This window comes from Trachemys scripta, chromosome 2, assembly GCF_013100865.1.
Source record: "Trachemys scripta elegans isolate TJP31775 chromosome 2, CAS_Tse_1.0, whole genome shotgun sequence".
Taxonomy (NCBI): Eukaryota; Metazoa; Chordata; order Testudines; family Emydidae; genus Trachemys; species Trachemys scripta.
The window spans coordinates 107,903,259-107,928,342 of record NC_048299.1 but is presented as its reverse complement, the minus strand read 5'-3'; the positions used below and the strand labels follow the sequence as shown (position 1 = coordinate 107,928,342).

General features: G+C 43.4%; 1 protein-coding gene across 3 annotated transcripts in view; it reads left to right on the top strand.

The window, feature by feature from the left end:
• PTPN3 (protein tyrosine phosphatase non-receptor type 3) overlaps positions 1-25,084 on the top strand; it is a 279,790-nt gene that overhangs the window by 31,346 nt on the left and 223,360 nt on the right. Inside the window, exon 2 of one of the 3 annotated variants that reach the window (XM_034761381.1) lies at positions 24,479-24,580. The exons of the other annotated variants lie outside the window; for them this stretch is intronic. The gene's annotated coding sequence lies outside the window, so the exon portion shown is untranslated. The remainder of the gene's footprint in view (positions 1-24,478; positions 24,581-25,084) is intronic. 3 annotated transcript variants of the gene reach the window in all.

The following is a 25,084-nucleotide window of genomic DNA, read 5'->3' as shown; positions in this document are numbered from 1 at the left end:
CTGCATCCTGATCAGATCCATGGCTTGTATGGCTGTATTCCCAGAGAGGGGTCTCTGATGCTTACCAGCCACCAGCACAAACTTCAGTTGGTACCATCTGTTATTTTTTAGCTTAGTTACTATGAGGTCACAATTTCCTATGGGCTGCATTAAGCTCTCATACATTATGAGATCACGACTGCCTTTTGTAATGGGTGTGTTGGAGTCTGGTTCACCCCAAGGAATCACGTTACAGAAGGCCCTGCTATCCACCTGAAATGGCATTGGGCACTCCCCTATCACTATGGTTGCATGCACAGATATAGGTATTGTTCCTTGTTCCTGAAGCTGATGTGCTCTTGGACTTAAGGAGAGAGTCACGATATCATCACTGCTGTCAGATGTACCATCCCCCTCTTGCACAAATCTGATTGAATCTTTCTGGAACCTTCCTCTGTTCTTGCACACATTGCTAAAATGATTCAACTTGCAATGCTGTCCTAATGTGGGAAAAACCTTATTGAAGTAATTGTAGTGATCATTGGAGCCCGCTGTATTAAATGCAAAGTTTATTTATTATTGTGGGCCTGTATGTAACTTCTCTGCAGGGAGACCTGGCCAGTGTAAACTTTGAGAAGTGTTATGCGCTTCAAAGGAATATTTTAAACAATGTGCCAGAGAAGAAGGAACTCTGGGGACCAACAAAGTTAAGTGGGATTCCTAGAAAATACCTGGGGGAGGTGAAAGCAAATTCCCACCTCTGGTTTTGATGTTTTGAAGCTACACCCACAGGAGGTGATCCCAAGTGCCGCAGATTGTCCTGTCCTGAATCAGGGAGTCTTTCAGGTCCCCAAAATTGCATGTAACAGCCCTTGTGCATAAGACAGTAATATAGGGGTCTATCCCTGTCCCTTCGGATTGGTCTCTAGTGGAAAAACCTGTCACTCCACAAATTTCATTATGCTTTGGGGAGCAATACTTCCCCAGGGCGTCTAGGACCGCTATAAGGCTTTAGGGAGCAGTTAGCCTCTGAGTGGTGCAGGTCTTACCCAGTAAGGCAAAGTAACAGTCTTCCCTGCTGTTGTCATCCTTCTGCATGGCCAGGTCTGTGTACAGCTCAAACTCCTCCTCTGACTGGGTCCGTCACTAGGTTAGGTTTGTGTCTGCACAATCCAGGCCTGGGTGCTGCAATAGAGATAAATCACAACTCTCACACTGCCACCATAGTTCATTCTCAAAGAGTGAAGTTGAATGCAGATGAAGCTGAACAAAGGAATCTCTATTAAATCCTTTGGACTGCTCTGTCTGTGGCTAAGATGCTTCCAGCCTAACTCCCCTCATTTCCTGTCCACTGGTGTCCCCTCAATAACAGTTCCTCCAGGGAACATGGGCCCTCTGACCCCAGTTCCACTGATTATGATACAGTGCTGACACGTTTATACCATTATAGAAGTATATTGATGTAGCTTATTTTGTGTACAAACCTTTTTATAATAGTATAGCCGTGTCCAAACCAGAAGTTTTATTTAACTGTATTGATTTCTCATCAGATATAGCGTTTGTACCCGTGTAACTGTGTGTAGAACAACCCTTAGAGTAATCTTATACAAGGGATAACTTTTTCTTCCAGTTTACTGATATTCACTCTATTGCCCTCTTAACTTAAAACAAATTATGATGGCACACCTTTTTTTAGGGTGGGTGTGATATTCCTACTACCTTTCTGCTACTGAAAGTGCTTACTGTTAGGAGTTCAGTTATATTGCTGAAACTTGGGGGTCTGGTAAACTAGTCTGTCTTCTGAACGGTAGGCTAAACTTAGCTCTGTAGCTAACTATATTAGAGAGAAGTTGTAAATCCCACGCCTGTTGTTGATATTTCTCTGCATAAACTCTGTTTCTCAGCATTCTAGAGTAAATACTGTACGTGTTTTATGTGAAAACAGCATTACCTTATTCTGTACTGAGTTACCTGCATTTTCTTATCTTGTCAAGCAATATCTTAAGCAAAATACTATCTTTTCACATATTTGAAAATGATTTCTCAGATTTCTCATAGTACAGATGGCAAAAGTAAGAAATTGAAGGCAGATGTGTGCCACTTTAGTCATGGAGTAGGCATTGGGAGCCTGACTATATATTGCTTTAAATCTGCGAAGTATTTAACACAACAAAGTGTGTTGCTTCACAGTTGACATTTTGCTTTTGGAGGTGATATTTAAAAACATCACTTTGAAAACTACATTAATGAAACATGACTAAGAATTTAAACAAACAAAGGTCAGGAAATAAAAATATTTTCACAGCAGCAGTAATATGGTCCCCGGTGCATATGTGTATGGTAAACTTACGCTTTAATGTATGTACTGTGGAAATAATGTCTTTAAAATTATTGTCTTTTGTGCATTAGTACCTGGTTGTACCAAGACATTAATAAAGATTTTGGTTTCTACTTTCCTTTTTTAAAAGGAAGCAAGTGTGTGTGTGACAGAAGTTAAATGAAAATTAACTGAAATATATTCACTGTGTCTTATGTGGTTATCAAGATAAACACTTACATGATACTAAAAATTGATTAGCAAATGAATACTTAACACTTACTATCTTAAATTGTTTACAGACACTATAACAAACACTGCTTTGCAAATTGAATGTAAATTTTTTTTTTAAATACCAACATTTGGAAAAAAAACAAAACAAAAAAACCCTCTCAAACTAGATAACTTTAGGCTTAAGGTAAGAATGAACATTTTCAGCATAAAGAGAAACTTTATGCCAAAAATAAGGTCTTTGAAAACACTGGCATTGTTACTGTACCACTAGCGATACTACTAGATTTACCAAGTATATGCACACAAACATTTTTCAGATTGCCTGATAGGTGTTAGAATTGTGTAATGCATTTTCATTGTCATCATATTCCCAGTTCTTTCACTTGAGCTGGTTGTTCTGTGAGCTGATTTCTCTTAATGGCATTAAGCAGAAAAACAACACTGAACTGGTGTAAATTATAAATTGGCTTGGAAGGATTAATTTTTATTGGCAAATGTCAGAAAACATAGATTTCACTGTAGACACACAAACTGATGAAAAATATTTCCATCAATAATAATCAAAATATACAGATAGGCAAAGTAAGAAAAAAATACTGCTTCAGAACTTAGTTTGATTTAAGGATATTTACTCTGTATATTTTGACATGTGGTGTAGACATTTGTGTTTCAACAGTTATAAAGCTCTAACTTTTTGAATCTCCATGTTAATAAATAATTGCTTAACTCCCCCATTGTCTGAACCCCCCATTATTTTGTGCAACTGGGAAATATTAAATTAATAAAAATAGAAAAAAAATGTTTAAAATAAACATTGATATTATCCATTAAAACAATTTAAAAAAAAATCAAATTCTGCCAAGCTTAATTATAAGGCACAGTTGAACTCTTAACCACAGGAAATGTAAAGCCTGTTTTACTGGCTTGATCATATGACTGCCCTAGGGCAATCAAAAATGTATATGCTTCTCAACAGCAGATAATGCCAGCCAATATAAAGAGTGTGTAGCTTCAGTGTTCTCCCACACCCTATCGAGATCACTTTCAACAGTCTGGTGCCTGGTAGAAACCCTCAGCTTGTTTATTTATCTCTTCAGTCCTTTTTTTATTCGGTTCCAGGACAACTTTTGGATTGGGATGTTAGTCCTAAAGTGCCTTTCTTATTACCTTTCAGTTCCCCCCACCCTGCTCAAGTACCACTTAGCTGACAAGCCACAGGTCCTATTTAGGACCTCTGACCTTTGACCTTAATGTTCTGGGAATCCTGTTTGCCACGGTTAATACAGTTTTTTTCCCCAGTTGAATGTGGTGAGCCACATGACAGGCTTTTTTTTTTTTTTTTTTTTTTGGGGGGGGGTTGCGGTTGCTCACATGGTCAGTCAGTCAACAAGGGTAGTAACTATATATTTTTTGTGTAATCTCATTCATGTTTTCCTTTTTAAAAACATATTAAACAATCTAAGCAGTTTAAGAAGTTAGAAACCATTTTAATTAGAGCAAAATACACACAATTTGATCTAAGTTCTGAAATATAAATATTTTGTGTAAGTCTACATCACAAACAATTGTATTTCTTTTTATTGCCATGAGAGCAAAAATCCAAAGAGAAAATAAATGCTTTCAATCACATCAACCCCCCCTCCCCAAAATTTTGCCTGACCCATAACACCACGATAAGGAATTATTTCAAAATATATCTACTAACATAGCTGGAGATTGACAGATCAACGTTTGACAAAATTATACCAAATATTCAATTGTCTTATCATTAGCTACTTGTAAATCGAACATGAGATACTTGGCTAATTATAATGGATGCTGTATTAAATATTTATGCATGCATGTAGAAACAAAGAAATGTAGCTCAAAAGGGACCTCAAGAGGTCATCTAATCTATACCCCTTGCTGAGGCAGGACCAAGTAAACTGAGACTATCCATGACATGTTTTGTGAAATATTAAGAACCTTCAGTGAAGGGGATTCTACAACCTCCCTGGATAACCTATTCAGCTACTTAACTATCTTTAGAAAGTTTTTCATACTATCTAACTAAATCTCCCTTGCTATAGATGAAGCCATTTACTATTTGTTCTACCTGGTGAACATGGAGAGGATGGTGATCAACTCCATAACAGCTCTTAACGTATTTGAAGACTGTTAGCAAGTGCCCTTGGTCTTCGTGTGTCAAGACTTTAACTTATCCAGCTTTTAAAATCTTTCCTCATGTATCAGATTTTTTAACTCTTTTATCATTTTTGTACCTCTCTTCTGGGCTCTCTCAAATTTGTCTGCATCTTTCTTAAAGTGTGGACACAATACCCCAGCTGAGGCTCCAACAGTGCAAAGTAGAATAGAATAATTACTTCCTGTGTATTATGTAAAACTCCTGTTAATACACCCCAGAATATTTACCTTTTTCATAACTGCATCACATTGTTAGCTCATATTCAGTTTATGATCACTGTACTCTTCTGATCCTTTCCACCAATATTGCTTCCTAGCCAATTATTCCCCATTTTGTACTTGTGTATTTGTGCACATGCAGGCTAAACATAGCACCTGGTTTACCCTTCATATATGTAGTTATTATATACCTAGGGCTGATTTTGGCCTTCTTAAGATGCCAACTCAAGTAACTGACCTTCTGCCATAGGCATCAACAGATTTTCTAAGAACATAAGAATAGCTAACTGGGTCAGACCCATGGCCCATATATAGCCCAGTATTCCATATTCTGATGGTGGCCAGTGCCAGATGCTTCAGGGGCAATGAACAGAACAGGCCACTTATTGAGTGATCCATCCTCTGTAGTCCCGTCCCAGCATCTCTTAGTCATGGGTTTAGCCATCTTGCCTAATAGCCATTGATGAACTTATCCTCCATGAATTTTTCTAATTCCTTTTTGAACCCAGTTATACTTTTGGCCTTCACATCATCCCCGGGCAACGAGTTCCACAGGTTGACTGTGCACTGTGTGAAGAAGTATGTTGTTGGGTTTGTTGTAGATCTGCTGCCTGTTGATTTCATGGGGTCACCCCTAATTCTTGTGTTAAGTGAAGGGGTAAATAACATTTCCTTATTCACTTTCTGTACACCATTCATAATTTTACAGACCTCTATCTTATCCCCCTGCTTAGTTCTCTTTTCCAAGCTGAACAGTGCCAGTCTTTTTAATCTCTCTTTATATAGAAGCTGTTGCATACTCCTGATCATTTTTTTGCTCTTCTCTGTATCTTTTTCTATTCTAATACATCTTTTTTGAGATGGGTCAACCAGAACTGTACGCAGTGTTCAAGATGTGAGCGTACCATGGATTTATATAGTGACATTATGATATTTTCTGTCTTATTACACTGGTCTACAATTTTTGAGAAGTCGTCTGCTTCAGAGATAAAATGTGCAATTTATTATGTATTTTGATGTGCTGAATTCAAATATGACAATTAAAACAACTGATTGGCTACTGTTTCTAGGATATTTAAGTTTTTACATTTTATGTCTATGTATATTGTGTAGATAGTAGAGTTTTAATCATAAATTGTAAACCTAGGTCTTTTCATGTGTTTGTGGTTGCTTTACATGATAATATTTCACCTGTCCTGTTTATGTAACACTTTAAAAATCAGCAAAAGGGTTATATAAATAAAACGTATTATGAAACAAAAGGCAAAAAAGTATTATGTACATAGTTTAGTCCTATTCAGTGTCTACTCGGCGCTTCTTGGCTTGTCTCTTGTATTCATTAAATGGATTATCTCTTGTCGCTGTCCAGCAATAGTCTGCAAGCATTGATGGGCTCCATTTGCCCTGATAGCGTTTCTCCATTGTTGAAATGTCCTGGTGAAATCGCTCGCTGTGCTCGTCGCTCACTGCTCCGCAGTTTGGTGGAAAAAAATCTAGATGAGAGTGCAAAAATGTATCTTTAGTGACATGTTGCAACCAAGGCGTTTGTATGCCTTGAGGAGGTTTTCCACCAACAACCTGTAGTTGTCTGCCTTGTTGTTTCAGAGAAAATTTATTGCCACTAACTGGAAGGCTTTCCATGCCGTCTTTTCCTTGCCACGCAGTGCATGGTCAAATGCATCATTTCGAAGAAGTTCACGAATCTGAGGACCAACAAAGACACCTTCCTTTATCTTAGCTTCACTTAATCTTGGAAATTTTCCACGGAGGTACTTGAAAGCTTCTTGTGTTTTGTCAATGGCCTTGACAGAGTTCTTCATCAGACCCAGCTTGATGTGTAAGGGTGGTAACAAAATCTTCCTTGATTCAACAAGTGGTGGATGCTGAACACTTTTCCTCCCAGGCTCCAATGACTGTCGGAGTGGCCAATCTTTCTTGATGTAGTGGGTATCTCTTGCACGACTATCCCATTCGCAGAGAAAACAGCAGTATTTTTTGTATCCAGTCTGCAGACCAAGCAAGAGAGCAACAACCTTCAAATCACCACAAAGCTGCCACTGATGTTGGTCATAGTTTATGCACCTCAAAAGTTGTTTCATGTTGTCATAGGTTTCCTTCATATGGACTGCATGACCAACTGGAATTGATGGCAAAACATTGCCATTATGCGGTAAAACAGCTTTAAGACTCGTCTTCGATGAATCAATGAACAGTCGCCACTCATCTGGATCGTGAACGATGTTGAGTGCTGCCATCACACCATCGATGTTGTTGCAGGCTACAAGATCACCTTCGATGAAGAAGAATGGGACAAGATCCTTTTGACGGTCATGGAACATGGAAACCCTAACATCACCTGCCAGGAGATTCCACTGCTGTAGTCTGGAGCCAACAGCTCTGCCTTACTCTTGGGTAGTTCCAAATCCCTGACAAGGTCATTCAGTTCACCTTGTGTTATGAGGTGTGGTTCAGAGGAGGAGGAGGATGGGAGAAAATGTGGGTCCTTTGACATTGATGTTTCAGGACCAGAAGTTTCATCCTTTTCCTTGTCTGACTCAAATGAGAATGATTCTGGTACATCAGGAACCGGCAGTCCTTCTCCGTGGGGTACTGGGCGTATAGCTGATGGAATGTTTGGATAATGCACAGGGCACTTTTTCTTCTTTGACACACCTTTCCCAACTGGAGGCACCATGCAGAAGTAACAATTGCTGGTATGATCTGTTGGCTCTCTCCAAATCATTGGCACTGCAAAAGGCATAGATTTCCTTTTCCTGTTCAAACACTGGCAAAGATTTGTTGCACAAGTATTGCAGCATATGTGTGGGGCCTACCTCTTGTCCTGATCTCCAATTTTGCAGCCAAAATAATGGTGATAGGCTTTCTTAACCATAGTGGTTATACTGCGCTTTTGTGATGCAAAAGTCACTTCACCACAAACATAGCAGAAGTTACCTGCACTGTTCACACAAGTACGAGGCATCTCTGCTCACTTTGGCTAAACAGAAAGGTGTCCCTTTGCAAAATCAAACACTGACAAATAAGAGAGGACGACACTGTATGATTTCTAGAGCTGATATAGGGCAATTTGTTCAGAGTGATGTAAGCTTGGTTATGATTGCATCATCCATGACTTCTAGGAATAACATGATGCAATTCATATAATGTATGACGCAATACCAGCTTCAGATTGCATCATTCATTGTTTTGCCTAAAAAGCAAGTACTGTCCAAACCCAGTCATAGATTTATTCATAGATCCAGTCAAAGATGTATTTTAGTCATTTCTGGTTTAAATTGAGATCCCTTCCCTTTATAACTCACTTATCCTCCGCCATTCCCAAGTCGAGGGTCGTATATACTGACCCAATAGCATATCTTGAAAACTAGAACCAATCAACAATTTTAAGCATCATTTTCGTTTTCAGTGACCCAGAATTAGTAAGGTTTGACTACATTTATTTCAGAAGCATTTTGGCTGTAGAGGGGTGTTATCTATCATAGTTTCTAACATTCTGTTAGCTCTTTTGACTGCTGCTGCACATTGAGTAGATGTTTTCAGAGAACTGTCCACAATGTCTCCAAGATCTTTCTTGACTGGTAACAGCTAATTTAGAGCCCATCATTTGGTATGTATAGTTGGGAATATGTTTTTTGCGTTATTCAACATTGAATTTCATCTGCCATTTTGTTGCCATTTTTTTGAGATCCTTTTGTAACTCTTGGCAGTCTGCTTTGGACTTACCTATCTTGAATAATTGTGTCATTTGCAGATTTTTCAACCTCACTGTTTATGCATTAGGGAACCCCGCTATTTATTGCTCCGAAAACTATTTATTCCTACTATTTTTTCCCTTGTCTTTTAACCAGTTTCTGATCCATAAGAGGGCCTTCCCTCTTACTTCATGACCCTTTACTTTGCTTAAGAGCCTTTGGTATGGGATCTTGTCAAAGGCTTTCTATAAGTCTAGATGTACTTTATTAACTGGTGGTTCTTCGAGTGATTGTCCATGTCCATTCCAAGCAGGTGTGTGCGCGCTGCGTGCACGTCAGTCGGAAGATTTTCCCCTAGCAGCATCTGTAGGGTAAGCCTGGGCGCCTCCTGGAGTGGCGCCTTCATGGTGTCCAATATAGGGCCCTGCCGACCCTCCACCCCCTCGGTTCCTTCTTACCGCTGGTGACGGCTAGCTGGAACTTTGCTCGCTCTTGCAGCAAGCACCTTAGCAGTGTCTGATAGATCTTAGTTGTATACAGTTCTCAGTTTAATAGTTGTTTCCCTATAGTTATAATTAGTTGGTTGTTAGGACATTTTTCCCCCTCCTGGGCTATGCCCGGGTCTCCAGGGTTTAAGCTCTGCGAGGCCTTTGGCAAATTGATGCCCAAGAGTGAGCCTCACTCTTCCTGCTTGTGGTGCCTTGGTGAGAGTCACCAGAAGAAGTGCCGCATCTGCAAGGGTTTCTGCCCCAGAACCCTTAAAGACCGAGAGCAGAGACTAAAACTCCTGCTGATGGAGGTGGCGTTGAGACCGCAATCTGACCCGGGACCCAATGACCCGGCACCAAGCACGTCCTCTTCGGTGCGCAGTGCTCCGGCACCAACGGTGTGCGAAACGGGCCTGGCTAAAGACTCTAAAGCCCACCAGCACCGCCATGGCTCAGGCCATAGGACGTCGGCCTCAGTAAGGCATCGCTCTCCATCCTCGGTGCCGATAAAAAAGAAGAGGCTGGTGAGGGGCCGATCACCCCCTTGAAACTTAAAGGGTTGGCAGCGTCCACAAGTGGGTCGGGACTAAGGTGACTAGATGTCCTGATTTTATAGGGACGGTCTCGATTTTTGGGTCTTTTTCTTATATAGGCTCCTATTACCCCCCCACCCCCTGTCCCGATTTTTCACATTTGCTGTCTGGACTGACCGCCGCCTCCTTGCTTCCGCCCAGGGTTTTGTCGACTCCTGTCCTGGCTGGGGTCCAGTCGAGTCCGAACCCGCCTCGGTCCCCCGATGACCGGGGGACATACAGCCACTATCGACGACGGAGGCGTTTGAGGCAGCCACGGACCTGATGCACCTCCCGGTGCCATCCTCCCTGCAAAGGAGGGACAAATCGCCGGTGACCGTGCGCCCCTTGTTCCACTCCAGGGGTAAGCCAGCCATGATTGCCCACCGGTCTCCATCTCCGGCACCGCTTGCACACATACAAGAGCCGCACCGTTCCCCAGAGTCGGGGCACTGTTCGTTGGTGACTCAGGATTCTGCTCCTCCACGGTCCTCTTACTTGGAGACCTCGGAGTCGGACTCTAATCACTCCAGCAGGTTGCGAAGCAGGAGGTCCAGGTCTCGGCGGAGTCACCAGCCATACCCAGCACCGTGGCAGCAACAGTGGTAACCACCTGCCCAATGGCCCTTCTGGACACCCTGGGCTTACCATCAGAGCCAGGGCCAAGTCCACGGTCCGCGTTCCAGAACTGCGTCGGTGTCTTCGGCATCCTTCGTGCCACAGTCTGTGCCAGCACCGCCACTGGTGGCACCACCGTCTGGGGGAGCGGCACCGCTGACTCAGATAGCTCCGGCACCGATAACTCAACCAGCTCCGGCACCATTTCTCCAGGCAACGGCACCGCCGGAGGCTCCAGCGCCAATGCAGTCAGGCTCAGTACTGCCGGATTTGTCGGCCCCCCGCACTGGCCGCGGTGTGGAATTCTCCATCAGCTCCGGCTCCGCGGATCGAGTACTGTGTGCCAAGGCACCCCAGGGGGGCCAAGGGTAGCAAACAGGGCCCGCTGCCTGTTCTTTCATCCTCATTCTCACCTGACAAAGTGGTCACGGTGACATCGGCGGCCCTGGCTCTGGAGGACAACCGTGTTCTTCAACAGCTCCTGAGGCGGGCCGCTCAAAGACTGGGGATACAGGCAGAGGAGGTGGAGGAGGATTTAGACCGTGTCATTGATATCATGGCCCCCTCCGGCCCATCCAGGATTGCGTTGCCAGTGATTAAAACAATAACTAATACACCTAAAAATCTGTGGCAAACCCCCGCTTCCCTGGCCCCTACGGCCAAGAAAACAGAGTGCCACTACTTCGTTCCCTCTAAGGGGTACGAACATCTTTATACCCACCCTCCCCCAGACTCTTTGGTGGTCAATGCAGCCAATCAGAGAGAATGCCAGGGGTTTCAAGGCTCCACCCCTAAAAACAAGGACACCAAGAAACTGGACCTATTTGGCTGAAAGGTCTATTCGACTGGGCGCCTGCAGCTCCGTATAGCCAACCAACAGACCATTGTAAGCCGCTTCGGGCATAACACCTGCTCGTCTATGGCTAAGTTTGCTGAGCTCCTATTCCAGGAAGCTTGGGTTGAGTTTTCTGCACTCGTGGCGGAGGGGAAGTTGGTCTCCCGAGCATCTCTGCAAGCGGCTCTGGATGAGGCGGATGCAGCCTCCTGCACGCTGGCCACAGAGGTGGTGATGAGGTGAGGCTCCTGGCTGCAGGTCTCTGGATTGCCACACGAGGTCCAGCAGACCATACAAGACCTTCCCTTTGAGGGATCAGCTCTTTTCTCTGTAAAGACAGATCAGACTTTTCACAGTTTGAAGGACTCGAGAGCTACCCTGCACTCACTGGGGCTTCACACGCCGGCTACCCAGCGCAGGCATTTTAGGCCTCAGCCTGCCCCTCGGCCTTATCAACCACAAAACTGCCAGGATGTTCTGCATAGGCAAAACAGGAGTGCTAGGAGGAGGCAACATCCCTCCTCTGGGTAAAACTCTGGCCAGCTCAAGCCTCCACCTGGGCCTAGACCACGCTTTTGAGGGCACGGTCGAGGACAGCTCTCCAGTACGACCTCTGGATCCTTCCCATCTTACCTTCTCATCCCATCTATCCCCTTTCTACCATGCCTGGTCCTGAATTACTTCACACCGATGGATGCTCTGCATGGTAGAGAGGGGATATTCCATCCAATTCTGTACCTCTCCACCCCCCTTCCCCGTCCCTCTTCAGGGACCCCTCTCAGGAGCAACTTCTAATTCAAGAGGTGCAGTCCCTCCTCTCGGTAGGGGCAGTGGAGGAGGTTCCTCAGGAGCTAAGGGGCAAGGGGTTCTACTCCTGGTATTTCCTAATACCGAAGGCCAAGTGGGTCCTCAGACCCATCCTGGACCTACGACAGCTCAATAAGCACGTAAAGAAACTCAAGTTTCGCATGGTCTCACTAACCTCCATTATCCCCTCACTGGATCCAGGAGACTGGTACGCTGCCCTTGACTTGAAGGACGCATATTTTCATATCGCAATAGTCCCACATCACAGACGCTACCTCAGATTCGTGGTGAGCAGAGACCACCATCAGTTTGCCATCCTCCCGTTTGGTCTGTCGACTGCCCCCCCGAGCATTCACCAAATGCATGGCAGTCGTTGCAGCGTTCCTGTGCAAACGCCAGATATGGGTTTTTCCCTATCTTGACGACTGGCTGATCAAGGGTTGCCTGAGAGCCCAAGTGGAGGCTCGGGTCGAATTCATAGGAAGGACTTCCCTCAAGTTAGGTCTCCTCCTAAATGAGGAAAAATCTACTGTCTCCAGTGCAGAGGATAGAGTTCATGGGCGCGGTCCTGGACTCTACCCAAGCCAGGGCGTACCTCCCAGAAGCCAGGTTTCGCTCACTTCGGGACATCATACAGGGCCTCAGACAGTTCCCCACGACCTCAGCAAGGAACTACCTAAAGCTACTGGGGCACATGGCTGCGTACATCTACGTGGTGTAGCATGCCAGACTCAGACTGCGCCCACTCCAGTCTTGGCTGGCGTTGGTGTATTGGCCAGATCAAGACGCTCTGGACAGCATTGTAACCCTGCCCTGCACGATGTTGGACTTCCTCCTGTGGTGGCTTGACCCGCAAGTGGTTTGTGCAGGGTGCCCTTTGCCAGCCCTCAGTGCGCGCGCGCTCTCTCTCTCGCGCTCTCTCTCTCTTTGGTGACAGATGCCTTGGATCTGGGCTGGGGAGCTCACCTAGGGGACCTCAGGACTCCAGGCTTCTGGTCTCAGACAGACCTCGCTCTACACATCAATGTCAAAGAGCTAAGAACGGTGCGTTTGGCATGCTACGCTTTCAAAACCCACCTAACAAGCAGGTGTGTCTCAGTCCTCACAGACACTACCTCGGCAATGTTCTATATCAACAAACGGGGGTGCACGCTCCTCTCCCCTGTGCTGAGAAGCCCTCATGCTGTGGGACTTCTGCGTACAGCGCTCGATCCACCTGCAGATGTCATACCTCTCAGGGGTTCAGAACGCGCTGGTGGACAACCTCAGCCAGACTTTCCATGGCCACGAGCGATCCTTTCGGCCAGATGTGGGTAACTCAATTTTCCAGTTCTGGGGCTCTCCCCAAATAGACCTGTTCGCCACTCGTGGCAACAGGAAGTGTCAGGCATTCTGTTCCCTCAGGAGTCACAGCCTGGGGTCCATCGGGGATGCCTTCCTTCTCTTTTGGGTGGGCCGCCTGCTCTATGCTTTTCCACCTATCCCGCTGGTCCACAGGATGCTCCTCAAGATCCGCAGGGACCGGGACCGAGTTATACTGATAGCGCCGGCGTGGCCGCGCCAGTACTGGTTACCTCGCTCCTGGAAATGTCTGAAGCGGCTCCACTCACTTTACTGCTGGTCCAGAACCTGATCACACAGGACCATGGCCGACTCCGGCACCCAAATCTGGAGTCGCTTCACCTCACGGCCTGGATGCTCCATGGCTAAGCGCCGTGGAGCTGTCATCTTTGGACCAGGTCAGACAAGTCCTCCTGGGTAGTAGAAAGTCCTCCACTGGGGCAACGTACCTTGCCAAGTGGAAAATGTTCTCCATCTGGGCGGAGCAATGCTGTCAGGCGCCTCTCCTCACCGCCATAACATTTATACTGGACTATCTCCTTTACCTAAAACATCAAGACCTGTCCCTGTAATCAATAAGTTCACTTAGCCGCCATCTCCGCCTTCCATCCGGGCTCAGATGGTTTCTTGGTCTTGCAAACCCTATAGTCAGTCATTTCCTCAAGGGTTTGGACAGGTTCTTCCCGCACACGCATCAGCCTATCCTGGCCTGGGACCTCAATCTAGTCTTCTCCAGGCTTACAGGCCCTCCATTTGAACCACTGGCCACCTGCTCCTTGTTATATCTCTTGTTCAAGGTCGCGTTCCTCGTAGCAATTACCTTGGCTCGATGGGTTTTGGAGCTCAGGGCCCTCACGTCTGAGCCGTGCAGGGCAGCTACGTGGTCCTCGATACATACATTTACGATGCACTGTGCAATTACACAACAGGCCAGAGACGATGCAGCCTTTGGACAGGTGGTGCTCCAATCTGTGCATGTCTCCGACCCCACCTCCTGAGCTTTGGCTTGTGAGTCACCTGCTTGGAATGGACATGAACAATCACTCGAAGAAGGAAAACGGTTACTCACTTTCTCGTAACTGTTGTTCTTCGAGATGTGTTGTTCATGTCTATTCCAATACCTACCCTCCTACCTCTGTCGGAATAGCCAGCAAGAAGGAACTGAGGGGGTGGAGGGTCGGAGGAGCCCTATATTGGGTGCCATGAAGGCGCCACTCCAGGGGGCACCCAGACCGACCTTTTGGATGCTGCTAGGGAAAAGTCTTCCGGCTGGCGTGCACGCGGCGCACACACACCTGCTTGGAATGGACATGAACAACACATCTCGAAGAACAACAGTTAGGAGAAAGTGAGTAACCGTTTTATCACCTTTGTCCACATTTTTGTTGATCCCTCTCAAAGAATTCTGATTGGTGAGGCATGATTTCCCTTTGTAAAAGCAGTGTCAACTCTTCCACCACAAATTGTATTCATCTATGTGTCTGATAATTGTTTTTTACTATAGTTTCAACCAATTTGCCTGCCACTCAAGTTAGGCTTATTGTGTAATTGCTAGGATCGCCTCTGAAGCCTTTTAAAAAAATAGCGTTAGATTAGCTGTCCTTCAGTTATCTGGTACCGAGACTGATTTAAGCAATAGGTTGCATACCACAATTAGTAGTTCTGCAATTTCATATCTGAATTCCTTCAGAACTCTTGGGTGAATACCATTTGGTTCCGGTGACTTAAATTAAATAATAATATCAGTTTGTTCCAAAACCACCTTTATTGACATCTCAGTCTAGAACAGTTCCTCAGATTTGTTGTCTAAAAAGAATGTCTCAGGTGTAGGAATCTCCCTCACATTCTCTATGGTGAATGCAAAGAAGTCATTTAGCTTCTCAGCAATGGACTTTTCCTTGAGTGCTCCTTTAGCACCTTGATCATCCAGTGGCCCCAATGATTGTTTGGAAAGCTTCCAGTGTCTGATGTATTTAAAGAATTTGCTGCTGTTTTTTGTGTCTTTTGCTAGTTGCTTTTCAAATTCTCTGTTGGTGTGCCTAATTATATTTTCACACTTGATTTGTTAGAGTTTATGCTCCTTTCTATTTTCCTCACTAGGATTCAACTTCCAGTTTTTATAGGATGCTTTTTTGCCTCTAACCGCCTTTTTTATTTTGTTTAGCCATGGTAGAATTTCTTGGTCCTCTTACTGTTTTTTTTGTTTTTTAATTTGAGGAATACATTTTATTTGAGCCCTTATTATGGTGATTTAAAACATTTTTATGCATTTTAAGGCATTTCACTCTTGTGATTGTTCCTTTAAATTTCTGTATAACTAGCTTCCTCGTTTTTGTGTAGTTCCCCTTTGTAAAGTTAAATGCTACTGTGGTGGGCTTCTTTGGTACCCTCTACCCCAAGAATATTAAACTTAATTACATTATGGTTGCTATTGCCGAGTGGTTCAGCTATAGTCACCTCTCGGACCAGAGACTGTGCTCCAGTTAGTATTAAATCAAGAATTGCCTCTCCCCTTGTGGGTTCCAGGACTAGCTGCTTCAAGAAGCAGTTGTTGTTAGTGTCTACAGATTTTATCTCTGTGTCCTGTCCTGTGGTGACATGTAGCCAATCAATATGGGGATAGTTGAAATCTCCCATTATTATTGTTTTCTATTTTTGTAGCTTCTCTAATGGCTCTGAATATCACTGAAATACATGCATAAATCAATATAGGTTTTTTTGTGTGTTCATGTAACAAAGTATTAGCTGTTCTAGTTTTGTAAAATGGTTTGGTAAGTATATTGTATCATGCTAGGACAGTAAAAAACTTAATATCTGTGTAAATCTGGTAATCTCTGTTCAAAGTCATAATTTTCAAGTGCATATGCACATATACTGCAAACTTGACCTACATAGACTGACTGGGACTTGAATAACTATTAGTGGAAATAACTAGATTTATGTGCCCCTTTGTGTCAAGGTATATTAAAATTCTTTATACATATTCATTATAAAATAGTCTTAAAATCTTTGGCTCCAATTCTGTCAAGATCTAGGGATGTGCTTAAATTTATGCACTATGAGTAGTTCAGCGGAGCCCTCTACATAGTAAATGTTCTTTACTCTTTCAACCTCTTTAAGGCAGTAGCTTTCCCCAAGTGTTGTCACTGTAGGGATCTTCTCCTGCTAATGACATAAAATTGGGCTATGTCTATATTTAAAACACTACAGTGGCACAGCTGCATGGTTTTAAGTGCAGACTCATAGACTTTAAGGCCAGAAGGGACCATCGTGGTCATCTAGTCTGAGCTTCTGTACCTTGCAGGAACCTCATCCACTCCTGTAGTAGACCCATAACTTACCCACCAGCCACCTGGGAAGAAATTTCCTGTAGTAACTCAGAGCTCGTCCCGTCTCTGGCCATTGGGGATATTTGCTACTAGCAGCCACAGATTGCCTACAGTGATACCTGGCCTTTCTCATCACACTACCCCTCTGTAAACTTACCAATCTCAGTCTTGAAGCCAGTAAGGTTTTCTGTCCCCACTACTGCCCTTGGAAGGTCATTCCAGAACTTCACTCCTCTAATGATTAGAAACTTTCCTCTAATTTCAAGCCTAAACTTATTGATAGCCAGTTTATATCATTAGTTTGTGTCAACATTGGTCGTCAACTTAGACACCCGGGTGGGAGAGGAGTTATTTATCCCTCTAATGTGTTTATAAAAAGCAATCATATCTCCCTTCCACTGCAACTTGGCTGTCCATCCTCACCTTTACAGCTCATTACGTCAACACCCAAGTGATGACTGCAGATGCCACCGTGGGCCATGCTGTGCTGCAGACTACGCTCCTGAGCATGACTTCACACCCATCAGTGCTCGCTAGTCACCCATGTAGAGACCAGTGTGTACAAAACAGAAACAGCTAGCAAGAGAAGCACTCTATCCCAAAAGCTCTTCTTTTAGGGCCGTGTTATTATGTGCTTCTCTTGCTGGCTGTTTCTGTTTCGTACACACTTGATATGTACGGCAAAAAATAAACCCATGTCAGTGAATGTCAGAGTCTCAGGTGCCAGACTGGGGGGCACCACTAGGACCTAGAGTGTAGAAAATTGTGTCTGCTGCTGGTGCATATGTATTCTCTGTGCTCTAGATGCACAGAGATGGTGGAGTGCTGTGCTGGAGGAAGGAGAGCACAAGAGACATTACAGGCAGGCAGTTTCCTGCTGCTTTCCTGAGCCCACTTGAGGAGAACAGGCAGTCAACTGAAGTAGTAGGAGCCAGTTAGGCCCTTAAGACACTGATATCTTCCCTCACTCAAGCACTGCTACCAGCCTGCTTATTTGTCCCCTTCAATTGAATGTTGAGAGCCACTATAACTGGCACAGAAGAGCAGTCATGAGTGAAAGAAGAAAACACCCCTCTGGGGCAGCATTCAGAAAAAGAAAGAAAGCAAAGGAAGCTTTTCTATCTAAGCAGGAAGGAGCTCCCCTGAGATACATAGACACAGATGTTCATGGTGAGCCTTCTGGCCCCAGTGAGGATGTGAGTGGTGAGGAGGTGCCTGATCTTCCAGTTAGAGTGCAAGTGATGTGGCAGCTACTGCAGCATCCATATCGCCATCTTAAATGGATGTAACCATGCACATTCCTGAAGAAAAGTGTAGATCAGAGAAGAGTGTGGTGGAGGTGCAAGAAACAGCTGCTGCTGAGTTTAGTTCCTTAAGTCTAGATGATCCAGGACTGTGGACCCACTTGAGCAGTAGCCTGAGGGACTTCCTTGTACTGCATGGGCCACAGCAAGTGAAAAACATCATGTTCCCCAAAGACAATGAAAATAGAAGTTTCCACCCAACACATTACTGGCATGAAATCCCCAATGGTGGCAAAGTGGAGAGGCCATGGCTTATGTACTCAAAAACCCAGAATGCTGCATACTGTTTTTGTTCCAAACTCTTCCAGTCATATTGGGTTCTAAAGGAACAAAGGACTGAAAAAAATTGGCTAGAAATCTGGCATACCGTGAGAAGGCAGCAAATCACCAGAGAGCATTCCATAGGTGGAAAGAGCTTGAGATGAGAATAAGGTTAATGGCTACCATAGATGATCAGCATCAAGAGAAGATTGCATCAGAGTCTCTTTATTGGCAAAATGTTCTGAAAAGGCTCATTGCCATTGTGAGAATGCTTGCTACCCAAAACTTAGCACTCGTGGCACTTCAGATCAGCTGTATGTGTCAAACAATGGAAACTTCCTTAAAATTGTGGAGCTGATGGCTGAGTTTGATGCTGTACTCCAGGAGCATCTAAGAGTCACCACCCAAGAAATGTACACGCATCACTACCTTGGAAAAACAATTCAAAATGAGATCATACAGTTACTGGCAACAAAAGTCAAACAGAAGATTGTGGCAGATCTGAAGTCAGCAAGATATTACTCTGTTATTCTGGACTGCACACCTGCATACCTGGTGCATTTTGTAACAACAACAGAACCTAGTGAAAATGTCCCTGCAATGGTGACTGTCAGAAAGCATTTTCTAGAATTTATTGACATTGATGATACTACAGGAGCTGGTGTGATAAATGTGCTTCTTAAAAAGCTGGAAGATATGGGAAATTGCGATAGCTGACATGAGAGGTCAGGGCTACAATAATGGTGCCAACAGAGAGGAAAGAAGAGAGGAGTGCAGACACGGATCCGAGAGTTAAACCCTCAAGCTTTTTTTGGCCCATGCAGTTCTCATTCATTGAACTTGGTGGTCAGTGATGCATCATCAGCTTCTAGTGAGGCTGCTGAATTTTTTAATGTAATTCAAAGCATCTATGTATTTCTCTCTCCATCAACTCATCGATGGCAAATTTTAAAACATCTGGGAATATCCTCTCTGACACTGAAACCACTGAGTGCCACACGATGGGAAAGTTGAATGGAGGTGATAAAGCCTATCAAACACCAAATTGGGAAGATAGATGATGCCATAGTTGTCATTATGGAGGATAATGCTATGACAGGAACTGTTCATGGGAGAACAGTGGCAGAGGGAAATGGAATCACCAGAAACATACATAACCTCAAATTTCTGTGTGGCTTAGTGTTGTGGCATGACATACTGTTTGAAATAAATATTGTAAGCAAGAGACTCCAAGGTATTGACCTTGATATATCTGGGGCAATGGAACAACTGGACAAAGCAAAGTCATACCTAAATCTGACCGGTCAGATGAGGGATTTGGAAACGTTCTGAAGAGTGCACAGAAGTTGGCAGAGGAACTTCACACTGAAGCTATTTTCCCACCCATTCAAGAATACAAGAGTCACCGAAGAAGAAGACATTTTGATTATGAGGCACGGGATAATCCCATAAGAGACCCCAAACAACAATTCAAAGTTGAATTATTTAACCAGGTGCTAGATTGTGCAATACAGTCAGTTGAAGAATGTTTCATGCAGCTCAAGGAACACAGCAGTATATTTGGGATGTTGTATGATATTCCAAAACTCCTCACTCTACCTGAAGCAATGCAGGGCACTAGAGTCAGTGTTGACACATGATGACAGGTGTGATATTGATGCGAGTGATTTAGATGAGGAACTGAAAGCCCTTTCAAGATACATTTCAGCAGGATCAACTCCAAAGACTGTTCTGGAATATATGTGCCCAAATAAGATGACCACCCTCTTTCCACATGCTTTTGTTGCTCTGCGCATACTTCTAACACTTCCTGTAACAGTTGCCAGTGGAGAAAGCAGCTTCTCTATGCTGAAGTTAATAAAAACACTTCTACGCTCCACAGTGACACAGGAGAGGCTGGTTGGCCTTGCAACCATCTCAATAGAGCATGAGCTGGCCCAGACTGTGGACCTTCAGGAAGTGGTTCAAATCTTTGCAACCAAGAAGGCATGTGTGACGAACTGGGACTGTTCTTAATGTGGTCTTTGAATGCTGACAGGGGAGTGTGGCTAGGATAGCCTGCATTGGGGGATGGGAGACTAACCGAGGGAAGCTACCTGAGCATGTAACATGAGAACCCAGGAAGGGGTTAGAGGCCAGGTGACACCTTTGCCCGGGAAACTGAACAAAGGCTGTGGGAGGGGTCGCTGAAGGGGGAGTTTCAGGAGCTGGCTGGTGATATGGTTGGGAGGCAGACGGGGCTCTGACCTCCCAAGGGGGCTGGGGTGTCCTGGCACCCCAAGATGGACCTAGCTGAGGGGGGGGTCCTGTTGTCTGTGCCTGCAAGACCTGTCTTGGACTGTATTCCTGTCGTCTAAATAAACCACCTGCTTTACTGGCTTGCTGAGAGTCATGGTGAATCGCAGGAAGCCGGGGGTGCAGGGCCCTGAATCCCCCCACACTCCGTGACAGCATGGAAAGCACCACTTTGATTATCCAAACAGATAAAAATACCAGTGTTTACTATGCAGACAAGAAAAGTTACATTTGCTGTTCAGGTGTTTGAAAGTTAAGTGTTACTTAAAATTTTTCAACAAGGCATTTTAAGTTGTTAGTTCTCCTTTATTGGGGTAGGTAGCAGAGCAGTACCATGAGAGGAGTAGAACAGGAAGAAGGCAGAATTGAGACCTTTCAAAGTTTTGGCCCAAGCGAGGGGACATGGGGGCGTCATTTGAGCTCCCCGCCTCAGGTGCCAAAATGTTGTGGGCTGGCCCTGCCTGGGTCAGCTGACTCAGGCTTGTGCTATGGGTCTGAAACTTGCATTGTAGGCTGCTTGTGCTGGAACCCGGGCTCTGAGACTCTCTTTCCCTGGCCAGGTTTCAGCAGAAATGGGAATGTCTACGCAGCTATGTTAGTCCTATAGTGCAAGTCTGAATAAGTTGATCCAGGCTTTGAGACTTGCTGCTCTAGGTTTTGGGGTTTTTTTTCTTTTCTTTTTTTCCCTGTAGATGTACTCACAGCTTCACCAAAAAATACCCGATCTCCCTGTATTTGCATTTAGCCTGTAGCAAGACTCCTTCTGACCACAAAGATCAATTTCTGACTTGTCCTTTCATGTGACCTGTGCTTTGGGTGGGGACTCGTAATATTTCAGCCATATTAGTTCATAAAGGTGCTTACCTGCTTCCTACATTTAGTTTGAAAGAAGGATAACTATCACGAGGTTTCATCCAACCTCCATCTTAGCACTATATAAATCCCAGGAAACCCTAAACAAATGTGGGGATTTTTGGTTTTGTTTGGTTTTGTTTTTTTGATGGACAAGCTTACTTATGCGAAGTGATAGTAGGTATTCTAGAAGAGAGAACAACATAAATAAACAGAGTTTGTACTTTGGTTCCAAAGATCAAGTGCAGACTGAGTACATTCATTATGTGTAAATATTAGTGCCACATTTAGGAGGTTCTTGCAAGGAAGCAAGCCAGCCAGCCACTTAACATACCATGACTAGTTACATTTTATACTGGAAAAGCTATTAAGTTTAAATAAATATGATGATTTTATAGAAGTGTGATAGATTAGAAAGCAAAAGGTAGAGTTCATTATACCTTTTTCATTGCTACACTCAGCACATACTCTTATTTGATTATCAAGGAATCTGCACAAAGCTTTAGTTATAGATTTGAGAATGTACAACTTAAATGTAACTAATCTGAATCAGTTTTATTGACATTGTTTAATTTAGAATTCTCTTAAATGGGTGTCCTCGCTGAAGCCATCATAAGAATGAAATCTATTTAGAAAGTCACTGATCTGATGATTTTACTCATTTTTTTAAATAAGCGACTAGTATATTAGCCAAAATAAATGTATTTTTTCCAACATAGTTTTTCTCACTTCCATTGATTTAGAAAATATTATTGGTTCCTTATTGAGGTAGTAGAGAATTTTTTATTGTACAGAGGAAATCTTAGTAGCTGTGGACTTTTGTCCTCTTTCACTGTTCGGCTATACAGTGATTACAGCTCAAATGTGATAAGGTGCCACAGTGCAGTCCCTCCTCTTTGCTCCCCCCTTATTTTGAGTTCTGAGGAATTATTTGCTTATTGGAAAGCATTAAGCAGTATTGTGCCACATCTGAAAGTGTGGGGGGAAGCAGGAGAACAGGTTAAACCTTTCCACTGTAAACAGGCTTTCCTTCTTTGCTCCTGTTTCAGTACAAAGCAGACAACTTGGCAAGGTGCCTACATTCCTGTGCAATCAGTTGCCAAAGCACTAAAAGTGTTTCAAGGGAAGTAGATAAATATTTTACCTGCCAGTCAGGAATACAAAGGCTGAAATGGGAAGATGGGTGAATGTTGGACCTGCTTACCTAATTTGATTTTTGTAGTTAAAAAAGAAAAAAAAAAAAAGCTGTTTTCATCTTGCGTTCTAACTGAATTTGAACTGAAAATAATGAATCAACTAAACACCCTGCTTTAAAACTCTTGAAAATAGCAATAACAGTTAAGTAAATGCTACGCTTGTGTATGCCAGAACAACAGAGTTTTAATTCACAATTTAACATTCACTCTGCGGTATGTATCGATTAGGGCTGTCAATTAATTGCAGTTAACTGAAACGATTAATGCAAAACAAATCAACTAGATTAAAAATATTAGTTGTGATTAATTGCAGTTTTAATCACACAGTTAAACAATAATATAATACCAATTTAAATTTATAATAAATGTTTTTGGATGTTTTTCTACATTTTCAAATATTGACTTAAATTACAACACACAGTGTACAGTGATCACTTTATATTATTATTTTTTATTACAAATATTTGCACTGTAAAGATGAATATTTTTCAGTTCGCCTCATACAAGTACTGTAGTGCAATCTCTTTATCTTGAAAGTACAACTTGCAAATGTAGACTTTTTTTTATATAACTGCGCTGAAAAACAAAACAGTGTAAAACTTCAGAGCCTACATGTCCACTCAGTCCTACTTCTTGTTCAGCAAATCGCTAAGACAAACAAGTTTGTTTACATTTATGGCAGAGCTGTCTGCTTCTTATTTACAATGTCACCTAAAAGTGAGAACAGGCATTCATATGGCACTATTGTAACTGGTGTCGCAAGGTATTTACATGCCAGGTGTAATAAACATTTGTACGTCCTTTCATGCTTCAACTTCTTTTATCTTTTTTATCTTTCTTACAGTGCAAATATTTCTAATCAAAAATAATAATTAGGACTGTCAATTAATCGCAGTTAATGCGTACGATTAACTCAAAACAAATTAATGTTTTTTTTAATGAGCGTTAATAACACACTAGGATGCCGTGCTAGGGGACTCCGCTGCATGGCTTTTGGGCAGGGTAGCCCCTTCTCCCGCTGGTCCGGTCCACATCTGCCTCCGCCTCCCTTTCCTCCCCTCCATGGAGACGCCCCAGGCCAACCTGCTCTGGACTGGGAGCCTGCCTCTTGTGTGCTGCGCAGAGTGGGGGCAGCGAGGCTGATGTCGGCGTGTCCCCCTATCACCACCCATGTACCCAGCCGCTGCTGAGCTGGGATCAGGGTAAAGGGGGAGCCTATCTGATGCTGGCTCAGGAGTGAATGCTGCCGACAGCAGCTGCTACTGGCTGAAAAAGGATTCAGGCCCCTGAGTGCTCTGCTTAGAGAGAGAATTCTCCCTCCCCACGCTTCCCCCTCAACACCAAAAATATTTAAATCATGTTATTCTATTATCGTTTAACAGTATGATTGAAACTGCAATTAATCACAGACTATTTTTTTTAATTTTATGATTAATTGTGATTAATTTTATTAATCGTTTGATAGCCCTAATATAGATGCTTATTGGTGATATGTTAATTCATAATGTAAAATTCAGGAGCACAATATTAATTCAGAAAGCAGCAGGGAGTTTTGTAATCTTGCCTCGTTAGATGGACAAACATTTAAGAAAAGGCAATGAACTAGAGAGAATTAAGCTTTTAGGGGAATCAGTGTTTGTTGGGACAGTTATAGAGTATCTATTTTAGATGCAAGTCTTGCTGATTTATTTCTTTGATGTATAACATGCTAAGGTCTTCTCGATGCATATTCAACTTTTAAAAACATGAAAAACTTGTCATAATTAAACTTCATATTCAGGTATTAGATTTGAGATGTTTGCTTTGTCTTCAGTAAGTTAAAATACTGTTGAGAAATATCATTTTTTGCAAGATAGGACATGCACTGTAAGAGATTCATATTGCTGTATTTCTCTTACCATGTAGCAGAATTGCATTCTTTTTGTCATACACAGATTTATGTATGCTGGTCTTTGGGCAACTGCCAGCAGCTGGTCTTTGGTGGTGGTAGCAGCATGTAGTTCTGTCCACTCTTCTTCCATAAGAAGAGGATCCAGGTGGGTGAAAGCTATATTTAATTGTTGCTTTCATCCCTGGCTCCTGTCAGTGGGTTGACCCTGTGGTGTCATGTATCATTTTATTATCTAATACCTTAGGTGTTTTAGACACTGAAAAATAATAAAACGTGCTTCCTGCCCCCAGTGAATTTAGAATATAAATGAGACAGCTAATCGTAAACAGATACGAGAAGGAGAGGAGAGGAAAATACAGAGTAAGTAGAAATAGAAAACTCACTTCCCATGAGCATTGTTTACAAGATACAGATGTACTTAGACACTGACTTTTGGCTTGCTCTTATTGCTTTCCTGAACTAGCTGCAAGTCCTAGGGACTCATAAAACAGCACGCGGTAAAACCGATTTGAAGAGGTAACAGCATTTTTCCCTAATGCAAACCAAATACCAAATACAGTGTTCAAACTTCAGTTTTGCCAACCCCAACTATTCAAAACTCATGAGTCAGGCCCCCACAGATCATGAGACTGGTTTAAAAATTATGAGA